Source organism: Symphalangus syndactylus, chromosome 14, assembly GCF_028878055.3.
Source record: "Symphalangus syndactylus isolate Jambi chromosome 14, NHGRI_mSymSyn1-v2.1_pri, whole genome shotgun sequence".
Taxonomy (NCBI): Eukaryota; Metazoa; Chordata; class Mammalia; order Primates; family Hylobatidae; genus Symphalangus; species Symphalangus syndactylus.
This window is the reverse complement of record NC_072436.2, coordinates 5,947,259-5,973,553: the sequence shown is the minus strand read 5'-3', so window position 1 is coordinate 5,973,553 and position 26,295 is coordinate 5,947,259.

Here is a 26,295-nt window from a genome sequence, read left to right as displayed (position 1 = left end):
GCGCTAAGTGGGTAATAGTGGAAAAAGGAATGTCTTCAAATATAAACTACACAGAATCATTCGGTGAAACTTCTTTCTGCTTTGTGCATTCACCTAACAGAGTTAAACCATACTTTTGATTGAGCAGATCTGAACACTCTTTCTGTAGAAAATGCAACTGGACATTTTGAGCGCTAAGAGAGTAGTAGTGGAAAAAGGAATATATTCAAATAAAAACTACACAGAAGCATTCTGTGAAACTTCTTTCTGATCTGAGCATTCAGCTAACAGAGTTAAACCATACTTTTGATTGAGCAGATTTGAAACACTCTGTCTGTAGAAAATGCAACTGGACATTCGTAGCGCTAAGTGGGTAATAATGGAAAAAAGAATATGTTCAAATATAAACTACACAGAAGCATTGTATGAAACTTCTTTCTGTTCTGTGCATTCAACTAACAGAGTTGAACCTTACTTTTGATTGAGCCGTTCTGAAACACTCTTTCTGTAGAAACTGCAATTGGACATTCTGAGCGCTAAGAGGCCTATATCGGGAAAAAGAGTGTCTACAAATAAAAACTACACAGAAGAATTGTGTGAAACATCTTTCTGTTCTGTTTGTTCAACTAAAAGAGTTGAACCTTAGTTTTGATTGAGCCGTTCTGAAACACTCTTTCTGTAGAAAACGCAAGTGGAGATTCGGAGCGCTAAGAGGGTAATAGTGGAAAAAGGAATGTCTCCAAATATAAACTACACAGAATCATTCTGTGAAACTTCTTTCTGATCTGTGCATTCAGCTAACAGAGTTAAACCATACTTTTGATTGAGCAGATCTGAACACTCTTTCTGTAGAAAATGCAACTGGACATTTGGAGCGCTAAGAGAGTAGTAGTGGAAAAAGGAATATATTCAAATATAAACTACACAGAAGCATTCTGTGAAACATCTTTCTGATCTGAGCATTCAGCTAACAGAGTTAAACCATACTTTTGATTGAGCAGTTTTGAAACACTCTGTCTGTAGAAAACGAAACTGGACATTCGTAGCGCTAAGTGGGTAATAGTGGAAAAAAGAATATGTTCAAATATAAACTACACAGAAGCATTGTATGAAACTTCTTTCTGTTCTGTGCATTCAACTAACAGAGTTGAACCTGACTTTTGATTGAGCCTTTCTGAAACACTCTTTCTGTAGAAAATGCAATTGGACATTCTGAGCGCTAAGAGGCCTATATTGGGTAAAATAATATCTTCAAATAAAAACTACACAGAAGCATTGTGTGAAACTTATTTCTGATATGTTCATTAAGCTAACAGAGTTAAACCATACTTTTGATTGCGCAGTTCTGAACACTCTTTCTGTAGAAAATGCAAGTGGACATTCAGAGCGCTAAGAGGGTAATAGTGGAAAAAGGAATATATTCAAATATAAACTACACAGTAGCATTCTTTGGAAATTCTTTTTGTTCTGTGCATTCAACTAACAGAGTTGAACCTTACTTTTGATTGAGCCGTTCTGAAACACTCTTTCTGTTGAAACTGCAATTGGACATGCTAAGCGCTAAGAGGCCTACATTGGGAAAAAGAATATCTTCAAATAAAAATTACACAGATGCATTCTGTGAAACTTATTTCTGATCTGTAAATTCAGTTAACAGAGATAAAAGATATTTTTGATTGAGCAGTTATGACACACTCTTTTTGTAGAAAATGCAAGTGGAGATTCGGAGCGCTAAGGGGGTAATAGTGGAAAAAGGAATGTCTTCAAATATAAACTACACAGAATCATTCGGTGAAACTTCTTTCTGATCTGTGCATTCAGCTAACAGAGTTAAACCATACTTTTGATTGAGCAGATCTGAACACTCTTTCTGTAGAAAATGCAACTGGACATTTGGAGCGCTAAGAGCGTAGTAGTGGAAAAAGGAATATATTCAAATATAAACTACACAGAAGCATTCTGTGAAACTTGTTTCTGATCTGAGCATTCAGCTAACAGAGTTAAACCATACTTTTGATTGAGCAGTTTTGAAACACTCTGTCTGTAGAAAATGCAACTGGACATTCGTAGCGCTAAATGGGTAATAGTGGAAAAAAGAATATGTTCAAATATAAACTACACAGAAGCATTGAATGAAACTTCTTTCTGTTCTGTGCATTCAACTAACAGAGTTGAACCTTACTTTTGATTGAGCCTTTCTGAAACACTCTTTCTGTAGAAACTGCAATTGGACATTCTGAGCGCTAAGGGGACTATATTGGGAAAAATTATATCTTCAAATAAAAACTACACAGAAGCATTGTGTGAAACTTATTTCTGATATGTTCATTAAGCTAACAGAGTTAAACCATACTTTTGATTGAGCAGATCTGAACACTCTTTCTGTAGAAAATTCAAGTGGACATTCGGAGCGCTAAGAGGGTAATAGTGGAAAAAGGAATATATTCAAATATAAACTACACAGTAGCATTCTGTGAAAATTCTTTCTGTTTTGTGCATTCAACTAACAGAGTTGAACCTTACTTTTGATTGAGCCGTTCTGAAACACTCTTTCTGTAGAAACTGCAATTGGACATGCTAAGCGCTAAGAGTCCTACATTGGGAAAAAGAATATCTTCAAATAAAAACTACACCGATGCATTCTGTGAAACTTATTTCTGATCTGTAAATTCAGTTAACAGAGATAAAACATATTTTTGATTGAGCAGTTATGAAACACTGTTTTTGTAGAAAATGCAAGTGGAGATTCGGAGCGCTAAGAGGGTAATAGTGGAAAAAGGATTGTCTTCAAATATAAACTACACAGAATCATTCGGTGAAACTTCTTTCTGCTCTGTGCATTCAGCTAACAGAGTTAAACCATACTTTTGATTGAGCAGATCTGAACACTCTTTCTGTAGAAAATGCAACTGGACATTTGGAGCGCTAAGAGAGTAGTAGTGGAAAAAGGAATATATTCAAATAAAAACTACACAGAAGCATTCTGTGAAACTTCTTTCTGATCTGAGCATTCAGCTAACAGAGTTAAACCATACTTTTGATTGAGCAGTTTTGAAACACTCTGTCTGTAGAAAATGCAACTGGACATTCGTAGCGCTAAGTGGGTAATAGTGGAAAAAAGAATATGTTCAAATATAAACTACACAGAAGCATTGTATGAAACTTCTTTCTGTTCTGTGCATTCAACTAACAGAGTTGAACCTTAATTTTGATTGAGCCGTTCTGAAACACTCTTTCTGTAGAAACTGCAATTGGACATTCTGAGCGCTAAGAGGCCTATATCGGGAAAAAGAATGTCTACAAATAAAAACTACACAGAAGAATTGTGTGAAACTTCTTTCTGTTCTGTTTGTTCAACTAAAAGAGTTGAACCTTAGTTTTGATTGAGCCGTTCTGAAACACTCTTTCTGTAGAAAATGCAAGTGGAGATTCGGAGCGCTAAGAGGGTAATAGTGGAAAAAGGAATGTCTCCAAATATAAACTACACAGAATCATTCTGTGAAACTTCTTTCTGATCTGTGCATTCAGCTAACAGAGTTAAACCATACTTTTGATTGAGCAGATCTGAACACTCTTTCTGTAGAAAATGCAACTGGACATTTGGAGCGCTAAGAGAGTAGTAGTGGAAAAAGGAATATATTCAAATATAAACTACACAGAAGCATTCTGTGAAACTTCTTTCTGATCTCAGCATTCAGATAACAGAGTTAAACCATACTTTTGATTGAGCAGTTTTGAAACACTCTGTCTGTAGAAAATGCAACTGGACATTCGTAGCGCTAAGTGGGAAATAGTGGAAAAAAGAATATGTTCAAATATAAACTACACAGAAGCATTGTATGAAACTTCTTTCTGTTCTGTGCATTCAACTAACAGAGTTGAACCTTACTTTTGATTGAGCCATTCTGAAACACTCTTTCTGTAGAAACTGCAATTGGACATGCTAAGCGCTAAGAGTCCTACATAGGGAAAAAGAATATCTTCAAATAAAAACTACACAGATGCATTCTGTGAAACTTTTTTCTGATCGGTAAATTCAGTTAACATAGATAAAACATATTTTTGATTGAGCAGTTATGAAACACTCTTTTTGTAGAAAATGCAAGTGGAGATTCGGAGCGCTAAGAGGGTAATAGTGGAAAAAGGAATGTCTTCAAATATAAACTACACAGAATCATTCGGTGAAACTTCTTTCTGATCTGTGCATTCAGCTAACAGAGTTAAACCATACTTTTGATTGAGCAGATCTGAACACTCTTTCTGTAGAAAATGCAACTGGACATTTGGAGCGCTAAGAGCGTAGTAGTGGAAAAAGGAATATATTCAAATATAAACTACACAGAAGCATTCTGTGAAACTTCTTTCTGATCTGAGCATTCAGCTAACAGAGTTAAACCATACTTTTGATTGAGCAGTTTTGAAACACTCTGTCTGTAGAAAATGTAACTGGACATTCGTAGGGCTAAGTGGGTAATAGTGGACAATAGAATATGTTCAAATATAAACTACACAGAAGCATTGTATGAAACTTCTTTCTGTTCTGTGCATTCAACTAACAGAGTTGAACCTTACTTTTGATTGAGCCGTTCTGAAACACTCTTTCTGTAGAAACTGCAATTGGACATTCTGAGCGCTAAGAGGCCTATATCGGGAAAAAGAATGTCTACAAATAAAAACTACACAGAAGAATTGTGTGAAACTTCTTTCTGTTCTGTTTGTTCAACTAAAAGAGTTGAACCATAGTTTTGATTGAGCCGTTCTGAAACACTCTTTCTGTAGAAAATGCAAGTGGAAATTCGGAGCGCTAAGAGGGTAGTAGTGGAAAAAGGAATGTCTCCAAATATAAACTACACAGAATCATTCTGTGAAACTTCTTTCTGATCTGTGCATTCAGCTAACAGAGTTAAACCATACTTTTGATTGAGCAGATCTGAACACTCTTTCTGTAGAAAATGCAACTGGACATTTGGAGCGCTAAGAGCGTAGTAGTGGAAAAAGGAATATATTCAAATATAAACTACACAGAAGCATTCTGTGAAACTTCTTTCTGATCTGAGCATTCAGCTAACAGAGTTAAACCATACTTTTGATTGAGCAGTTTTGAAACACTCTGTCTGTAGAAAATGCAACTGGACATTCGTAGCGCTAAGTGGGTAATAGTGGAAAAAAGAATATGTTCAAATATAAACTACACAGAAGCATTGTATGAAACTTCTTTCTGTTCTGTGCATTCAACTAACAGAGTTGAACCTTACTTTTGATTGAGCCTTTCTGAAACACTCTTTCTGTAGAAACTGCAATTGGACATTCTGAGCGCTAAGAGGCCTATATTGGGAAAAATAATATATTCAAATAAAAACTACACAGAAGCATTGTGTGAAACATATTTCTGATATGTTCATTAAGCTAACAGAGTTAAACCTTACTTTTGATTGCGCAGTTCTGAACACTCTTTCTGTAGAAAATGCAAGTGGACATTCGGAGCGCTAAGAGGGTAATAGTGGAAAAAGGAATATATTCAAATATAAACTACGCAGTAGCATTCTGTGAAAATTCTTTCTCTTCTGTGCATTCAACTAACAGAGTTGAACCTTACTTTTGATTGAGCCGTTCTGAAACACTCTTTCTGTAGAAACTGCAATTGGACATGCTAAGCGCTAAGAGGCCTACATTGGGAAAAAGAATATCTTCAAATAAAAATTACACAGATGCATTCTGTGAAACTTATTTCTGATCTGTAAATTCAGTTAACAGAGATAAAATATATTTTTGATTGAGCAGTTATGAAACACTCTTTTTGTAGAAAATGCAAGTGGAGATTCGGAGCGCTAAGGGGGTAATAGTGGAAAAAGGAATGTCTTCAAATATAAACTACACAGAATCATTCGGTGAAACTTCTTTCTGATCTGTGCATTCAGCTAACAGATTTAAACCATACTTTTGATTGAGCAGATCTGAACACTCTTTCTGTAGAAAATGCAACTGGACATTTGGAGCGCTAAGAGCGTAGTAGTGGAAAAAGGAATATATTCAAATATAAACTACACAGAAGCATTCTGTGAAACTTGTTTCTGATCTGAGCATTCAGCTAACAGAGTTAAACCATACTTTTGATTGAGCAGTTTTGAAACACTCTGTCTGTAGAAAATGCAACTGGACATTCGTAGCGCTAAGAGGGTAATAGTGGAAAAAAGAATATGTTCAAATATAAACTACACAGAAGCATTGTATGAAACTTCTTTCTGTTCTGTGCATTCAACTAACAGAGTTGAACCTTACTTTTGATTGAGCCTTTCTGAAACACTCTTTCTGTAGAAACTGCAATTGGACATTCTGAGCGCTAAGAGGCCTATATTGGGAAAAATTATATTTTCAAATAAAAACTACACAGAAGCATTGTGTGAAACTTATTTCTGATATGTTCATTAAGCTAACAGAGTTAAACCATACTTTTGATTGCGCAGTTCTGAACACTCTTTCTGTAGAAAATTCAAGTGGACATTCGGAGCGCTAAGAGGGTAACAGTGGAAAAAGGAATATATTCAAATATAAACTACACAGTAGCATTCTGTGAAAATTCTTTCTGTTTTGTGCATTCAACTAACAGAGTTGAACCTTACTTTTGATTGAGCCGTTCTGAAACACTCTTTCTGTAGAAACTGCAATTGGACATGCTAAGCGCTAAGAGTCCTACATTGGGAAAAAGAATATCTTCAAATAAAAACTACACAGATGCATTCTGTGAAACTTATTTCTGATCTGTAAATTCAGTTAACAGAGATAAAACATATTTTTGATTGAGCAGTTATGAAACACTCTTTTTGTAGAAAATGCAAGTGGAGATTCGGAGTGCTAAGAGGGTAATAGTGGAAAAAGGAATGTCTTCAAATATAAACTACACAGAATCATTCGGTGAAACTTCTTTCTGATCCGTGCATTCAGATAACAGAGTTAAACCACACTTTTGATTGAGCAGATCTGAACACTCTTTCTGTAGAAAATGCAACTGGACATTTGGAGCGCTAAGAGCGTAGTAGTGGAAAAAGGAATATATTCAAATATAAACTACACAGAAGCATTCTGTGAAACTTCTTTCTGATCTGAGCATTCAGCTAACAGAGTTAAACCATACTTTTGATTGAGCAGTTTTGAAACACTCTGTCTGTAGAAAATGCAACTGGACATTAGTAGCGCTAAGTGGGTAAGAGTGGAAAAAAGAATTTGTTCAAATATAAACTACACAGAAGCATTGTATGAAACTTCTTTCTGTTCTGTGCATTCAACTAACAGAGTTGAACCTTACTTTTGATTGAGCCTTTCTGAAACACTCTTTCTGTAGAAACTGCAATTGGACATTCTGAGCGCTAAGAGGCCTATATTGGGAAAAATAATATCTTCAAATAAAAACTACACAGAAGCATTGTGTGAAACTTATTTCTGATATGTTCATTAAGCTAACAGAGTTAAACCATACTTTTGATTGCGCAGTTCTGAACACTCTTTCTGTAGAAAATGCAAGTGGACATTCGGAGCGCTAAGAGGGTAATAGTGGAAAAAGGAATATATTCAAATATAAACTACACAGTAGCATTCTGTGAAAATACTTTCTGTTCTGGGCATTCAACTAACAGAGTTGAACCTTGCTTTTGATTGAGCCGTTCTGAAACATTCTTTCTGTAGAAACTGCAATTGGACATGCTAAGCGCTAAGAGGCCTACATTGGGAAAAAGAATATCTTCAAATAAAATCTGCACAGATGTATTCTGTGAAACTTATTTCTGATCTGTAAATTCAGTTAACAGAGATAAAACATATTTTTGATTGAGCAGTTATGAAACACTCTTTTTGTAGAAAATGCAAGTGGAGATTCGGAGCGCTAAGAGCGTAATAGTGGAAAAAGAATGTCTTCAAATATAAACTACACAGAATCATTCGGTGAAACTACTTTCTGATCTGTGCATTCAGCTAACAGAGTTAAACCATACTTTTGATTGAACAGATCTGAACACTCTTTCTGTAGAAAATGCAACTGGACATTTGGAGCGCTAAGAGCGTAGTAGTGGAAAAAGGAATATATTCAAATATAAACTACACAGAAGCATTCTGTGAAACTTCTTTCTGATCTGAGCATTCAGCTAACAGAGTTAAACCATACTTTTGATTGAGCAGTTTTGAAACACTCTGTCTGTAGAAAATGCAACTGGACATTCGTAGCGCTAAGTGGGTAATAGTGGAAAAAAAATTCGTTCAAATATAAACTACACAGAAGCATTGTATGAAACTTCTTTCTGTTCTGTGCAATCAACTAACAGAGTTGAACCTTACTTTTGATTGAGCCGTTCTGAAACACTCTTTCTGTAGAAACTGCAATTGGACATTCTGAGCGCTAGGAGGCCTATATTGGGAAAAAGAATGTCTACAAATAAAAACTACACAGAAGTATTGTGTGAAACTTCTTTCTGTTCTGTTTGTTCAACTAAAAGAGTTGAACCTTAGTTTTGATTGAGCCGTTCTGAAACACTCCTTCTGTAGAAAATGCAAGTGGAGATTCGGAGCGCTAAGAGGGTAATAGTGGAAAAAGGAATGTCTCCAAATATAAACTACACAGAATCATTCTGTGAAACTTCTTTCTGATCTGTTCATTCAGCTAACAGAGTTAAACCATACTTTTGATTGAGCAGATCTGAACACTCTTTCTGTAGAAAATGCAACTGGACATTTGGAGCGCTAAGAGAGTAGTAGTGGAAAAAGGTATATATTCAAATATAAACTACACAGAAGCATTCTGTGAAACTTCTTTCTGATCTGAGCATTCAGCTAACAGAGTTAAACCATACTTTTGATTGAGCAGTTTTGAAACACTCTGTCTGTAGAAAATGCAACTGGACATTCGTAGCGCTAAGTGGGTAATAGTGGAAAAAAGAATATGTTCAAATATAAACTACACAGAAGCATTGTATGAAACTACTTTCTGTTCTGTGCATTCAACTAACAGAGTTGAACCTTACTTTTGATTGAGCCTTTCTGAAACCCTCTTTCTGTAGAAACTGCATTTGGACATTCGGAGCGCTAAGAGGCCTCTATTGGGAAAAATAATATCTTCAAATAAAAACTACACAGAAGCATTGTGTGAAACTTATTTCTGATATGTTCATTAAGCTAACAGAGTTAAACCATACTTTTGATTGCGCAGTTCTGAACACTCTTTCTGTAGAAAATGCAAGTGGACATTCGGAGCGGTAAGAGGGTAATAGTGGAAAAAGGAATATATTCAAATATAAACTACACAGTAGCATTCTGTGAAAATTCTTTCTGTTCTGTGCATTCAACTAACAGAGTTGAACCTTACTTTTGATTGAGCCGTTCTGAAACACTCTTTCTGTAGAAACTGCAATTGGACATGCTAAGCGCTAAGAGGCCTATATTGGGAAAAAGAATATCTTCAAATAAAAACTACACAGATGCATTCTGTGAAACTTATTTCTGATCTGTAAATTCAGTTAACAGAGATAAAACATATTTTTGATTGAGCAGTTATGAAACACTCTTTTTGTAGAAAATGCAAGTGGAGATTCGGAGTGCTAAGAGGGTAATAGTGGAAAAAGGAATGTCTTCAAATATAAACTACACAGAATCATTCGGTGAAACTTCTTTCTGATCCGTGCATTCAGATAACAGAGTTAAACCATACTTTTGATTGAGCAGATCTGAACACTCTTTCTGTAGAAAATGCAACTGGACATTTGGAGCGCTAAGAGCGTAGTAGTGGAAAAAGGAATATATTCAAATATAAACTACACAGAAGCATTCTGTGAAACTTCTTTCTGATCTGAGCATTCAGCTAACAGAGTTAAACCATACTTTTGATTGAGCAGTTTTGAAACACTCTGTCTGTAGAAAATGCAACTGGACATTCGTAGAGCTAAGTGGGTAATAGTGGAAAAAAGAATAAGTTCAAATATAAACTACACAGAAGCATTGTATGAAACTTCTTTCTGTTCTGTGCATTCAACTAACAGAGTTGAACCTTACTTTTGATTGAGCCTTTCTGAAACACTCTTTCTGTAGAAACTGCAAATGGACATTCTGAGCGCTAAGAGGCCTATATTGGGAAAAATAATATCTTCAAATAAAAACTACACAGAAGCATTGTGTGAAACTTATTTCTGATATGTTCATTAAGCTAACAGAGTTAAACCATACTTTTGATTGCGCAGTTCTGAACACTCTTTCTGTAGAAAATGCAAGTGGACATTCGGAGCGCTAAGAGGGTAATAGTGGAAAAAGGAATATATTCAAATATAAACTACACAGTTGCATTCTGTGAAAATTCTTTCTGTTCTGTGCATTCAAATAACAGAGTTGAACCTTACTTTTGATTGAGCCGTTCTGAAACACTCTTTCTGTAGAAACTGCAATTGGACATGCTAAGCGCTAAGAGGCCTACATTGGGAAAAAGAATATCTTCAAATAAAAACTACACAGATGCATTCTGTGAAACTTATTTCTGATCTGTAAATTCAGTTAACAGAGATAAAACATATTTTTGATTGAGCAGTTATGAAACACTCTTTTTGTAGAAAATGCAAGTGGAGATTCGGAGCGCTAAGAGGTTAATAGTGGAAAAAGGAATGTCTTCAAATATAAACTACACAGAATCATTCGGTGAAACTTCTTTCTGATCTGTGCATTCAGCTAACAGAGTTAAACCATACTTTTGATTGAGCAGATCTGAACACTCTTTCTGTAGAAAATGCAACTGGACATTTGGAGCGCTAAGAGAGTAGTAGTGGAAAAATGAATATATTCAAATATAAACTACACAGAAGCATTCTGTGAAACTTCTTTCTGATCTGAGCATTCAGCTAACAGAGTTAAACCATACTTTTGATTGAGCAGTTTTGAAACACTCTGTCTGTAGAAAATGCAACTGGACATTCGTAGCGCTAAGTGGGTAAGAGTGGAAAAAAGAATATGTTCAAATATAAACTACACAGAAGCATTGTATGAAACTTCTTTCTGTTCTGTGCATTCAACTAACAGAGTTGAACCTTACTTTTGATTGAGCCTTTCTGAAACACTCTTTCTGTAGAAACTGCAATTGGACATTCTGAGCGCTAAGAGGCCTATATTGGGAAAAATAATATCTTCAAATAAAAACTACACAGAAGCATTGTGTGAAACTTATTTCTGATATGTTCATTAAGCTAACAGAGTTAAACCATACTTTTGATTGCGCAGTTCTGAACACTCTTTCTGTAGAAAATGCAAGTGGACATTCGGAGCGCTAAGAGGGTAATAGTGGAAAAAGGAATATATTCAAATATAAACTACACAGTAGCATTCTGTGAAAATACTTTCTGTTCTGTGCATTCAACTAACAGAGTTGAACCTTGCTTTTGATTGAGCCGTTCTGAAACATTCTTTCTGTAGAAACTGCAATTGGACATGCTAAGCGCTAAGATCCCTACATTGGGAAAAAGAATATCTTCAAATAAAATCTGCACAGATGTATTCTGTGAAACTTATTTCTGATCTGTAAATTCAGTTAACAGAGATAAAACATATTTTTGATTGAGCAGTTATGAAACACTCTTTTTGTAGAAAATGCAAGTGGAGATTCGGAGCGCTAAGAGCGTAATAGTGGAAAAAGGAATGTCTTCAAATATAAACTACACAGAATCATTCGGTGAAACTACTTTCTGATCTGTGCATTCAGCTAACAGAGTTAAACCATACTTTTGATTGAGCAGATCTGAACACTCTTTCTGTAGAAAATGCAACTGGACATTTGGAGCGCTAAGAGCGTAGTAGTGGAAAAAGGAATATATTCAAATATAAACTACACAGAAGCATTATGTGAAACTTCTTTCTGATCTGTGCATTCAGCTAACAGAGTTAAACCATACTTTTGATTGAGCAGTTTTGAAACACTCTGTCTGTAGAAAATGCAACTGGACATTCGTAGCGCTAAGTGGGTAATAGTGGAAAAAAAATTTGTTCAAATATAAACTACACAGAAGCATTGTATGAAACTTCTTTCTGTTCTGTGCATTCAACTAACAGAGTTGAACCTTATTTTTGATTGAGCCGTTCTGAAACACTCTTTCTGTAGAAACTGCAATTGGACATTCTGAGCGCTAGGAGGCCTATATTGGGAAAAAGAATGTCTACAAATAAAAACTACACAGAAGTATTGTGTGAAACTTCTTTCTGTTCTGTTTGTTCAACTAAAAGAGTTGAACCTTAGTTTTGATTGAGCCGTTCTGAAACACTCCTTCTGTAGAAAATGCAAGTGGAGATTCGGAGCGCTAAGAGGGTAATAGTGGAAAAAGGAATGTCTCCAAATATAAACTACACAGAAGCATTCTGTGAAACTTCTTTCTGATCTGAGCATTCAGCTAACAGAGTTAAACCATAATTTTGATTGAGCAGTTTTGAAACACTCTGTCTGTAGAAAATGCAACTGGACATTCGCAGCGCTAAGTGGGTAAGAGTGGAAAAAAAAAATTTGTTCAAATATAAACTACACAGAAGCATTGTATGAAACTTCTTTCTGTTCTGTGCATTCAACTAGCAGAGTTGAAACTTACTTTTGATTGATCCTTTCTGAAACACTCTTTCTGTAGAAACTGCAATTGGACATTCTGAGCGCTAAGAGGCCTATATTGGGAAAAAAAATATCTTCAAATAAAAACTACACAGAAGCATTGTGTGAAACTTATTTCTGATATGTTCATTAAGCTAACAGAGTTAAAACATACTTTTGATTGCGCAGCTCTGAATACTCTTTCTGTAGAAAATGCTAGTGGACATTCGGAGTGCTAAGAGGGTAATAGTGGAAAAAGGAATATATTCAAATATAAACTACACAGTAGCATTCTGTGAAAATTCTTTCTGTTCTGTGCATTCAACTAACAGAGTTGAACCTTACTTTTGATTGAGCCGTTCTGAAACACTCTTTCTGTAGAAACTGCAATTGGACATGCTAAGCGCTAAGAGACCTATATTGGGAAAAAGAATATATTCAAATAAAAACTACACCGATGCATTCTGTGAAACTTAATTCTGATCTGTAAATTCAGTTAACAGAGATAAAACATATTTTGGATTGAGCAGTTATGAAACACTCTTTTTATAGAAAATGCAACTGGAGATTCCGAGCGCTAAAAGGGTAATAGTGGAAAAAGGAATGTCTTCAAATATAAACTACACAGAATCATTCGGTGAAACTTCTTTCTGATCTGTGCATTCAGCTAACAGAGTTAAACCATACTTTTGATTGAGCAGATCTGAACACTCTTTCTGTAGAAAATGCAACTGGACATTTGGAGCGCTAAGAGCGTAGTAGTGGAAAAAGGAATATATTCAAATATAAACTACACAGAAGCATTCTGTGAAACTTCTTTCTGATCTGAGCATTCAGCTAACAGAGTTAAACCATACTTTTGATTGAGCAGTTTTGAAACACTCTGTCTGTAGGAAATGCAACTGGACATTCGTAGCACTAAGTGGGTAATAGTGGAAAAAAGAATATGTTCAAATATAAACTACACAGAAGCATTGTATGAAACTTCTTTCTGTTCTGTGCATTCAACTAACAGAGTTGACCCTTACTTTTGATTGAGCCGTTCTGAAACACTCTTTCTGTAGAAACTGCAATTGCACATTCTGAGCGCTAAGAGGCCTATATTGGGAAAAAGAATGTCTACGAATAAAAACTACACAGAAGAATTGTGTGAAACTTCTTTCTGTTCTGTTTGTTCAACTAAAAGAGTTGAACCTTAGTTTTGATTGAGCCGTTCTGAAACACTCTTTCTGTAGAAAATGCAAGTGGAGATTCGGAGCGCTAAGAGGGTAATAGTGGAAAAAGGAATGTCTCCAAATATAAACTACACAGAATCATTCTGTGAAACTTCTTTCTGATCTGTGCATTCAGCTAACAGAGTTAAACCATACTTTTGATTGAGCAGATCTGAACACTCTTTCTGTAGAAAATGCAACTGGACATTTGGAGCGCTAAGAGAGTAGTAGTGGAAAAAGGAATATATTCAAATATAAACTACACAGAAGCATTCTGTGAAACTTCTTTCTGATCTGAGCATTCAGCTAACAGAGTTAAACCATACTTTTGATTGAGCAGTTTTGAAACACTCTGTCTGTAGAAAATGCAACTGGACATTCGTATTGCTAAGTGGGTAATAGTGGAAAAAAGAATATGTTCAAATATAAACTACACAGAAGCATTGTATGAAACTTCTTTCTGTTCTGTGCATTCAACTAACAGAGTTGAACCTGACTTTTGATTGAGCCTTTCTGAAACACTCTTTCTGTAGAAACTGCAATTGGACATTCTGAGCGCTAAGAGGCCTATATTTGGAAAAATAATATCTTCAAATAAAAACTACACAGAAGCATTGTGTGAAACTTATTTCTGATATGTTCATTAAGCTAGCAGAGTTAAACCATACTTTTGATTGCGCAGTTCTGAACACTCTTTCTGTAGAAAATGCAAGTGGACATTCGGAGCGCTAAGAGGGTAATAGTGGAAAAAGGAATATATTCAAATATAAACTACACAGTAACATTCTGTGAAAATTCTTTCTTTTCTGTGCATTCAACTAACAGAGTTGAACCTTACTTTTGATTGAGCCGTTCTGAAACACTCTTTCTGTAGAAACTGCAATTGGACATGCTAAGCGCTAAGAGACCTACATTGGGAAAAAGAATATCTTCAAATAAAAACTACACAGATGCATTCTGTGAAACTTATTTCTGATCTGTAAATTCAGTTAACAGAGATAAAACATATTTTTGATAGAGCAGTTATGAAACACTCTTTTTGTAGAAAATGCAAGTGGAGATTCGGAGCGCTAAGAGGGTAATAGTGGAAAAAGGAATGTCTTCAAATATAAACTACACAGAATCATTCGGTGAAACTTCTTTCTGATCTGTGCATTCAGCTAACAGAGTTAAACCATACTTTTGATTGAGCAGATCTGAACACTCTTTCTGTAGAAAATGCAACTGGACATTTGGAGCGCTAAGAGCGTAGTAGTGGAAAAAGGAATATATTCAAATATAAACTACACAGAAGCATTCTGTGAAACTTCTTTCTGATCTGAGCATTCAGCTAACAGAGTTAAACCATACGTTTGATTGAGCAGTTTTGAAACACTCTGTCTGTAGAAAATGCAACTGGACATTCGTAGCGCTAAGTGGGTAATAGTGGAAAAAAGAATATGTTCGAATATAAACTACACAGAAGCATTGTATGAAACTTCTTTCTGTTCTGTGCATTCAACTAACAGAGTTGAACCTTACTTTTGATTGAGCCGTTCTGAAACACTCTTTCTGTAGAAACTGCAATTGGACATTCTGAGCGCTAAGAGGCCTATATTGGGAAAAAGAATGTCTACAAATAAAAACTACACAGAAGAATTGTGTGAAACTTCTTTCTGTTCTGTTTGTTCAACTAAAAGAGTTGAACCTTAGTTTTGATTGAGCCGTTCTGAAACACTCTTTCTGTAGAAAATGCAAGTGGAGATTCGGAGCGCTAAGAGGGTAATAGTGGAAAAAGGAATGTCTCCAAATATAAACTACACAGAATCATTCTGTGAAACTTCTTTCTGATCTGTGCATTCAGCTAACAGAGTTAAACCATACTTTTGATTGAGCAGATCTGAACACTCTTTCTGTAGAAAATGCAACTGGACATTTGGAGCGCTAAGAGAGTAGTAGTGGAAAAAGGAATATATTCAAATATAAACTACACAGAAGCATTCTGTGAAACTTCTTTCTGATCTGAGAATTCAGCTAACAGAGTTAAACCATACTTTTGATTGAGCAGTTTTGAAACACTCTGTCTGTAGAAAATGCAACTGGACATTCGTAGCGCTAAGTGGGTAATAGTGGAAAAAAGAATACGTTCAAATATAAACTACACAGAAGCATTGTATGAAACTTCTTTCTGTTCTGTGCATTCAACTAACAGAGTTGAACCTTACTTTTGATTGAGCCTTTCTGAAACACTCTTTCTGTAGAAACTGCAATTGGACATTCTGAGCGCTAAGAGGCCTATATTGGGAAAAATAATATCTTCAAATAAAAACTACACAGAAGCATTGTGTGAAACTTATTACTGATATGTTCATTAAGCTAACAGAGTTAAACCATACTTTTGATTGCGCAGTTCTGAACACTCTTTCTGTAGAAAATGCAAGTGGACATTCGGAGCGCTAAGAGGGTAATAGTGGAAAAAGGAATATATCCAAATATAAACTACACAGTAGCATTCTGTGAAAATTCTTTCTGTTCTGTGCATTCAACTAACAGAGTTGAACCTTACTTTTGGTTGAGCCGTTCTGAAACACTCTTTCTGTAGAAACTGCAATTGGACATGCTAAGCGCTAAGAGACCTATATTGGGAAAAAGAATATCTTCAAATAAAAACTACACCGATGCATTCTGTGAAACGTAATTCTGATCTGTAAATTCAGTTAACAGAGATAAAACATATTTTTGATTGAGCAGTTATGAAACACTCTTTTTGTAGAAAATGCAAGTGGAGATTCCGAGCGCTAAGAGGGTAATAGTGGAAAAAGGAATGTCTTCAAATATAAACTACACAGAATCATTCGGTGAAACTTCTTTCTGATCTGTGCATTCAGCTAACAGAGTTAAACCATACTTTTGATTGAGCAGATCTGAACACTCTTTCTGAAGAAAATGCAACTGGACATTTTGAGCGCTAAGAGAGTAGTAGTGGAAAAAGGAATATATTCAAATATAAACTACACAGAAGCATTCTGTGAAACTTCTTTCTGATCTGAGCATTCAGCTAACAGAGTTAAACCATACTTTTGATTGAGCCGTTTTGAAACACTCTGTCTGTAGAAAATGCAACTTTACATTCGTAGCACTGAGTGGGTAATAGTGGAAAAAAGAATATGTTCAAATATAAACTACACAGAAGCATTGTATGAAACTTCTTTCTGTTCTGTGCATTCAACTAACAGAGATGAACCTTACTTTTGATTGAGCCGTTCTGAAACACTCTTTCTGTAGAAACTGCAATTGGACATTCTGAGCGCTAAGAGGCCTATATTGGGAAAAAGAATGTCTACAAATAAAAACTACACAGAAGAATTGTGTGAAACATCTTTCTGTTCTGTTTGTTCAACTAAAAGAGTTGAACCTTAGTTTTGATTGAGCCGTTCTGAAACACTCTTTCTGTAGAAAGTGCAAGTGGAGATTCGGAGCGCTAGGAGGGTAATAGTGGAAAAAGGAATGTCTCCAAATATAAACTACACAGAATCATTCTGTGAAACTTCTTTCTGATCTGTGCATTCAGCTAACAGAGTTAAACCATACTTTTGATTGAGCAGATCTGAACACTCTTTCTGTAGAAAATGCAACTGGACATTTGGAGTGCTAAGAGTGTAGTAGTGGAAAAAGGAATATATTCAAATATAAACTACACAGAAGCATTCTGTGAAACTTCTTTCTGATCTGAGCATTCAGCTAACAGAGTTAAACCATACTTTTGATTGAGCAGTTTTGAAACACTCTGTCTGTAGAAAATGCAACTGGACATTCGTAGCGCTAAGTGGGTAATAGTGGAAAAAAGTATATGTTCAAATATAAACTACACAGAAGCATTGTATGAAACTTCTTTCTGTTCTGTGCATTCAACTAACAGAGTTGAACCTGACTTTTGATTGAGCCTTTCTGAAACACTCTTTCTGTAGAAACTGCAATTGGACATTCTGAGCGGTAAGAGGCCTATATTGGGAAAAATAATATCTTCAAATAAAAACTACACAGAAGCATTGTGTGAAACTTATTACTGATATGTTCATTAAGCTAACAGAGTTAAACCATACTTTTGATTGCGCAGTTCTGAACACTCTTTCTGTAGAAAATGCAAGTGGACATTCGGAGCGCTAAGAGGGTAATAGTGGAAAAAGGAATATATTCAAATATAAACTACACAGTAGCATTCTGTGAAAATTCTTTCTGTTCTGTGCATTCAACTAACAGAGTTGAACCTTACTTTTGATTGAGCCGTTCTAAAACACTCTTTCTGTAGAAACTGCAATTGGACATGCTAAGCGCTAAGAGACCTATATTGGGAAAAATAATATCTTCAAATAAAAACTACACAGATGCATTCTGTGAAACTTAATTCTGATCTGTAAATTCAGTTAACAGAGATAAAACATATTTTAGATTGAGCAGTTATGAAACACTCTTTTTGCAGAAAATGCAATTGGAGATTCGGAGCGCTAAGAGGGTAATAGTGGAAAAAGGAATGTCTTCAAATATAAACTACACAGAATCATTCGGTGAAACGTCTTTCTGATCTGTGCATTCAGCTAACAGAGTTAAACCATACTTTTGATTGAGCAGATCTGAACACTCTTTCTGTAGAAAATGCAACTGGACATTTTGAGCGCTAAGAGCGTAGTAGTGGAAAAAGGAATATATTCAAGTATAAACTACACAGAAGCATACTGTGAAACTTCTTTCTGATCTGAGCATTCAGCTAAGAGAGTTAAACCATACTTTTGATTGAGCAGTTTTGAAACACTCTGTCTGTAGAAAATGCAACTGGATATTCGTAGCACTAAGTGGGTAATAGTGGAAAAAAGAATATGTTCAAATATAAACTACACAGAAGCATTGTATGAAACTTCTTTCTGTTCTGTGCATTCAACTAACAGAGTTGAACCTTACTTTTGAATGAGCCGTTCTGAAACACTCTTTCTGAAGAAACTGCAATTGGACATTCTGAGCGCTAAGAGGCCTATATTGGGAAAAAGAATGTCTACGAATAAAAACTACACAGAAGAATTGTGTGAAACTTCTTTCTGTTCTGTTTGTTCAACTAAAAGAGTTGAACCTTAGTTTTGATGGAGCCGTTCTGAAACACTCTTTCTGTAGAAAATGCAAGTGGAGATTCGGAGCGCTAAGAGGGTAATAGTGGAAAAAGGAATGTCTCCAAATATAAACTACACAGAATCGTTCTGTGAAACTTCTTTCTGAACTGTGCATTCAGCTAACAGAGTTAAACCATACTTTTGATTGAGCAGATCTGAACACTCTTTCTGTAGAAAATGCAACTGGACATTCGGAGCGCTAAGAGGGTAATAGTGGAAAAAGGAATATATTCAAATATAAACTACACAGTAGCATTCTGTGAAAATTCTTTCTGTTCTGTGCATTCAACTAACAGAGTTGAACCTTACTTTTGATTGAGCCGTTCTGAAACACTCTTTCTGTAGAAACTGCAATTGGACATGCTAAGCGCTAAGAGACCTACATTGGGAAAATGAATATCTTCAAATAAAAACTACACAGATGCATTCAGTGAAACTTATTTCTGATCTGTAAATTCAGTTAACAGAGATAAAACATATTTTTGATTGAGCAGTTATGAAACACTCTTTTTGTAGAAAATGCAAGTGGAGATTCGGAGCGCTAAGAGGGTAATAGTGGAAAAAGGAATGTCTTCAAATATAAACTACACAGAATCATTCGGTGAAACTTCTTTCTGATCTGTGAATTCAGCTAACAGAGTTAAACCATACTTTTGATTGAGCAGATCTGAACACTCTTTCTGTAGAAAATGCAACTGGACATTTGGAGCACTAAGAGCGTAGTAGTGGAAAAAGGAATATATTCAAATATAAACTACACAGAAGCATTCTGTGAAACTTCTTTCTGATCTGAGCATTCAGCTAACAGAGTTAAACCATACTTTTGATTTAGCAGTTTTGAAACACTCTGTCTGTAGAAAATGCAACTGGACATTCGTAGCGCTAAGTGGGTAATAGTGGAAAAAAGAATATGTTCAAATATAAACTACACAGAAGCATTGTATGAAACTCCTTTCTGTTCTGTGCATTCAACTAACAGAGTTGAACCTTACTTTTGATTGAGCCTTTCTGAAACACTCTTTCTGTAGAAACTGCAATTGGACATTCTGAGCGCTAAGAGGCATATAGTGTGAAAAATAATATCTTCAAATAAACACTACACAGAAGCATTGTGTGAAACTTATTACTGATATGTTCATTAAGCTAACAGAGTTAAACCATACTTTTGATTGCGCAGTTCTGAACACTCTTTCTGTAGAAAATGCAAGTGGACATTCGGAGCGCTAAGAGGGTAATAGTGGAAAAAGGAATATATTCAAATATAAACTACACAGTAGCATTCTGTGAAAATTCTTTCTGTTCTGTGCATTCAACTAACAGAGTTGAACCTTACTTTTGATTGAGCCGTTCTGAGACACTCTTTCTGTAGAAACTGCAATTGGACATGCTAAGCGCTAAGAGACCTACATTTGGAAAATGAATATCTTCAAATAAAAACTACACAGATGCATTCAGTGAAACTTATTTCTGATCTGTAAATTCAGTTAACAGAGATAAAACATATTTTTGATTGAGCAGTTATGAAACACTCTTTTTGTAGAAAATGCAAGTGGAGATTCGGAGCGCTAAGAGGGTAATAGTGGAAAAAGGAATGTCTTCAAATATAAACTACACAGAATCATTCGGTGAAACTTCTTTCTGATCTGTGCATTCAGCTAACAGAGTTAAACCATACTTTTGATTGAGCAGATCTGAACACTCTTTCTGTAGAAAATGCAACTGGAACTGGACATTTGGAGCGCTAAGAGCGTAGTAGTGGAAAAAGGAATATATTCAAATATAAACTACACAGAAGCATTCTGTGAAACTTCTATCTGATCTGAGCATTCAGCTAACAGAGTTAAACCATACTTTTGATTGAGCAGTTTTGAAACAGTCTGTCTGTAGAAAATGCAACTGGACATTCGTAGCGCTAAGTGGGTAATAGTGGAAAAAAGAATATGTTCAAATATAAACTACACAGAAGCATTGTATGAAACTACTTTCTGTTCTGTGCATTCAACTAACAGAGTTGAACCTTACTTTTGATTGAGCCGTTCTGAAACACTCTTTCTGTAGAAACTGCAATTGGACATTCTGAGCGCTAAGAGGCCTATATAGGGAAAAAGAATGTCTACATATAAAAACGACACAGAAGAATTGTGAGAAACTTCTTTCTGTTCTGTTTGTTCAACTAAAAGAGTTGAAACTTAGTTTTGATTGAGCCGTTCTGAAACACTCTTTCTGTAGAAAATGCAAGTGGAGATTCGGAGCGCTAAGAGGGTAATAGTGGAAAAAGGAATGTCTTCAAATGTAAACTAAACAGAATCATTCGGTGAAACTTCTTTCTGATCTGTGCATTCAGCTAACAGAGTTAAACCATACTTTTGATTGAGCAGATCTGAACACTATTTCTGTAGAAAATGCAACTGGACATTTGGAGCGCTAAGAGCGTAGTAGTGGAAAAAGGAATATATTCAAATATAAACTACACAGAAGCATTCTGTGAAACTTCTTTCTGATCTGAGCATTCAGCTAACAGAGTTAAACCATACTTTTGATTGAGCAGTTTTGAAACACTCTGTCTGTAGAAAATGCAACTGGACATTCGTAGCGCTAAGTGGGTAATAGTGGAAAAAAGAATATGTTCAAATATAAACTACACAGAAGCATTGTATGAAACTTCTTTCTGTTCTGTGCATTCAACTAACAGAGTTGAACCTTACTTTTGATTGAGCCTTTCTGAAACACTCTTTCTGTAGAAACTGCAATTGGACATTCTGAGCGCTAAGAGGCCTATATTGGGAAAAATAATATCTTCAAATAAAAACTACACAGAAGCATTGTGTGAAACTTATTTCTGATATGTTCATTAAGCTAACAGAGTTAAACCATACTTTTGATTGCGCAGTTCTGAACACTCTTTCTGTAGAAAATGCAAGTGGACATTCGGAGCGCTAAGAGGGTAATAGTGGAAAAAGGAATATATTCAAATATAAACTACACAGTAGCATTCTGTGAAAACTCTTACTGTTCTGTGCATTCAGCTAACAGAGTTGAACCTTACTTTTGATTGAGCCGTTCTGAAACACTCTTTCTGTAGAAACTGCAATTGGACATGCTAAGCGCTAAGAGGCCTACATTGGGAAAAAGAATATCTTCAAATAAAAACTACACAGATGCATTCTGAGAAACTTATTTCTGATCTGTAAATTCAGTTAACAGAGATAAAACATATTTTTGATTGAGCAGTTATGAAACACTCTTTTTGTAGGAAATGCAAGTGGAGATTCGGAGCGCTAAGTGGGTAATAGTGGAAAAAGGAATGTCTTCAAATATAAACTACACAGAATCATTCGGTGAAACTTCTTTCTGATCTGTGCATTCAGCTAACAGAGTTAAACCATACTTTTGATTGAGCAGATCTGAACACTCTTTCTGTAGAAAATGCAACTGGACATTTTGAGCGCTAAGAGCGTAGTAGTGGAAAAAGGAATATATTCAAATATAAACTACACAGAAGCATTCTGTGAAACTTCTTTCTGATCTGAGCATTCAGCTAACAGAGTTAAACCATAATTTTGATTGAGCAGTTTTGAAACACTCTGTCTGTAGAAAATGCAACTGGACATTCGTAGCACTAAGTGGGTAATAGTGGAAAAAAGAATATGTTCAAATATAAACTACACAGAAACATTGTATGAAACTACTTTCTGTTCTGTGCATTCAACTAACAGAGTTGAACCTTACTTTTGATTGAGCCGTTCTGAAACACTCTTTCTGTAGAAACTTCAATTGGACATTCTGAGCGCTAAGAGGCCTATGTTGGGAAAAAAAATGTCTACAAATAAAAACTACACAGAAGAATTGTGTGAAACTTCTTTCTGTTCTGTTTGTTCAACTAAAAGAGTTGAACCTTAGTTTTGATTGAGCCGTTCTGAAACACTCTTTCTGTAGAAAATGCAAGTGTAGATTCGGAGCGCTAAGAGGGTAATAGTGGAAAAAGGAATGTCTCCAAATATAAACTACACAGAATCATTCTGTGAAACTTCTTTCTGATCTGTGCATTCAGCTAACAGAGTTAAACCATACTTTTGATTGAGCAGATCTGAACACTCTTTCTGTAGAAAATGCAACTGGACATTTGGAGGGCTAAGAGAGTAGTAGTGGAAAAAGGAATATATTCAAATATAAACTACACAGAAGCATTCTGTGAAACTTCATTCTGATCTGAGCCTTCAGGTAACAGAGTTAAACCATACTTTTGATTGAGCAGTTTTGAAACACACTGTCTGTAGAAAATGCAACTGGACATTCGTAGCGATAAGTGGGTAATAGTGGAAAAAAGAATATGTTCAAATATAAACTACACAGAAGCATTGTTTGAAACTTCTTTCTGTTCTGTGCATTCAACTAACAGAGTTGAACCTTACATTTGATTGAGCCTTTCTGAAACACTCTTTCTGTAGAAACTGCAATTGGACATTCTGAGCGCTAAGAGGCCTATATTGGGAAAAATAATATCTTCAAATAAAAACTACACAGAAGCATTGTGTGAAGCTTATTACTGATATGTTCATTAAGCTAACAGAGTTAAACCATACTTTTGATTGCGCAGTTCTGAACACTCTTTCTGTAGAAAATGCAAGTGGACATTCGGAGCGCTAAGAGGGTAATAGTGGAAAAAGGAATATATTCAAATATAAACTACACAGTAGCATTCTGTGAAAATTCTTTCTGTTCTGTGCATTTAACTAACAGAGTTGAACCTTGCTTTTGATTGAGCCGTTCTGAAACACTCTTTCTGAAGAAACTGCAATTGGACATTCTGAGCGCTAAGAGGCCTATATTGGGAAAAAGAATGTCTACGAATAAAAACTACACAGAAGAATTGTGTGAAACTTCTTTCTGTTCTGTTTGTTCAACTAAAAGAGTTGAACCTTAGTTTTGATGGAGCCGTTCTGAAACACTCTTTCTGTAGAAAATGCAAGTGGAGATTCGGAGCGCTAAGAGGGTAATAGTGGAAAAAGGAATGTCTCCAAATATAAACTACACAGAATCGTTCTGTGAAACTTCTTTCTGAACTGTGCATTCAGCTAACAGAGTTAAACCATACTTTTGATTGAGCAGATCTGAACACTCTTTCTGTAGAAAATGCAACTGGACATTCGGAGCGCTAAGAGGGTAATAGTGGAAAAAGGAATATATTCAAATATAAACTACACAGTAGCATTCTGTGAAAATTCTTTCTGTTCTGTGCATTCAACTAACAGAGTTGAACCTTACTTTTGATTGAGCCGTTCTGAAACACTCTTTCTGTAGAAACTGCAATTGGACATGCTAAGCGCTAAGAGACCTACATTGGGAAAATGAATATCTTCAAATAAAAACTACACAGATGCATTCAGTGAAACTTATTTCTGATCTGTAAATTCAGTTAACAGAGATAAAACATATTTTTGATTGAGCAGTTATGAAACACTCTTTTTGTAGAAAATGCAAGTGGAGATTCGGAGCGCTAAGAGGGTAATAGTGGAAAAAGGAATGTCTTCAAATATAAACTACACAGAATCATTCGGTGAAACTTCTTTCTGATCTGTGAATTCAGCTAACAGAGTTAAACCATACTTTTGATTGAGCAGATCTGAACACTCTTTCTGTAGAAAATGCAACTGGACATTTGGAGCACTAAGAGCGTAGTAGTGGAAAAAGGAATATATTCAAATATAAACTACACAGAAGCATTCTGTGAAACTTCTATCTGATCTGAGCATTCAGCTAACAGAGTTAAACCATACTTTTGATTGAGCAGTTTTGAAACACTCTGTCTGTAGAAAATGCAACTGGACATTCGTAGCGCTAAGTGGGTAATAGTGGAAAAAAGAATATGTTCAAATATAAACTACACAGAAGCATTGTATGAAACTACTTTCTGTTCTGTGCATTCAACTAACAGAGTTGAACCTTACTTTTGATTGAGCCGTTCTGAAACACTCTTTCTGTAGAAACTGCAATTGGACATTCTGAGCGCTAAGAGGCCTATATTGGGAAAAATAATATCTTCAAATAAAAACTACACAGAAGCATTGTGTGAAACTTATTTCTGATATGTTCATTAAGCTAACAGAGTTAAACCATACTTTTGATTGCGCAGTTCTGAACACTCTTTCTGTAGAAAATGCAAGTGGACATTCGGAGCGCTAAGAGGGTAATAGTGGAAAAAGGAATATATTCAAATATAAACTACACAGTAGCATTCTGTGAAAACTCTTACTGTTCTGTGCATTCAGCTAACAGAGTTGAACCTTACTTTTGATTGAGCCGTTCTGAAACACTCTTTCTGTAGAAACTGCAATTGGACATGCTAAGCGCTAAGAGGCCTACATTGGGAAAAAGAATATCTTCAAATAAAAACTACACAGATGCATTCTGAGAAACTTATTTCTGATCTGTAAATTCAGTTAACAGAGATAAAACATATTTTTGATTGAGCAGTTATGAAACACTCTTTTTGTAGGAAATGCAAGTGGAGATTCGGAGCGCTAAGTGGGTAATAGTGGAAAAAGGAATGTCTTCAAATATAAACTACACAGAATCATTCGGTGAAACTTCTTTCTGATCTGTGCATTCAGCTAACAGAGTTAAACCATACTTTTGATTGAGCAGATCTGAACACTCTTTCTGTAGAAAATGCAACTGGACATTTTGAGCGCTAAGAGCGTAGTAGTGAAAAAAGGAATATATTCAAATATAAACTACACAGAAGCATTCGGTGAAACTTCTTTCTGATCTGAGCATTCAGCTAACAGAGTTAAACCATACTTTTGATTGAGCAGTTTTGAAACACTCTGTCTGTAGAAAATGCAACTGGACATTCGTAGCACTAAGTGGGTAACAGTGGAAAAAAGAATATGTTCAAATATAAACTACACAGAAACATTGTATGAAACTACTTTCTGTTCTGTGCATTCAACTAACAGAGTTGAACCTTACTTTTGATTGAGCCGTTCTGAAACACTCTTTCTGTAGAAACTTCAATTGGACATTCTGAGCGCTAAGAGGCCTATGTTGGGAAAAAAAATGTCTACAAATAAAAACTACACAGAAGAATTGTGTGAAACTTCTTTCTGTTCTGTTTGTTCAACTAAAAGAGTTGAACCTTAGTTTTGATTGAGCCGTTCTGAAACACTCTTTCTGTAGAAAATGCAAGTGTAGATTCGGAGCGCTAAGAGGGTAATAGTGGAAAAAGGAATGTCTCCAAATATAAACTACACAGAATCATTCTGTGAAACTTCTTTCTGATCTGTGCATTCAGCTAACAGAGTTAAACCATACTTTTGATTGAGCAGATCTGAACACTCTTTCTGTAGAAAATGCAACTGGACATTTGGAGGGC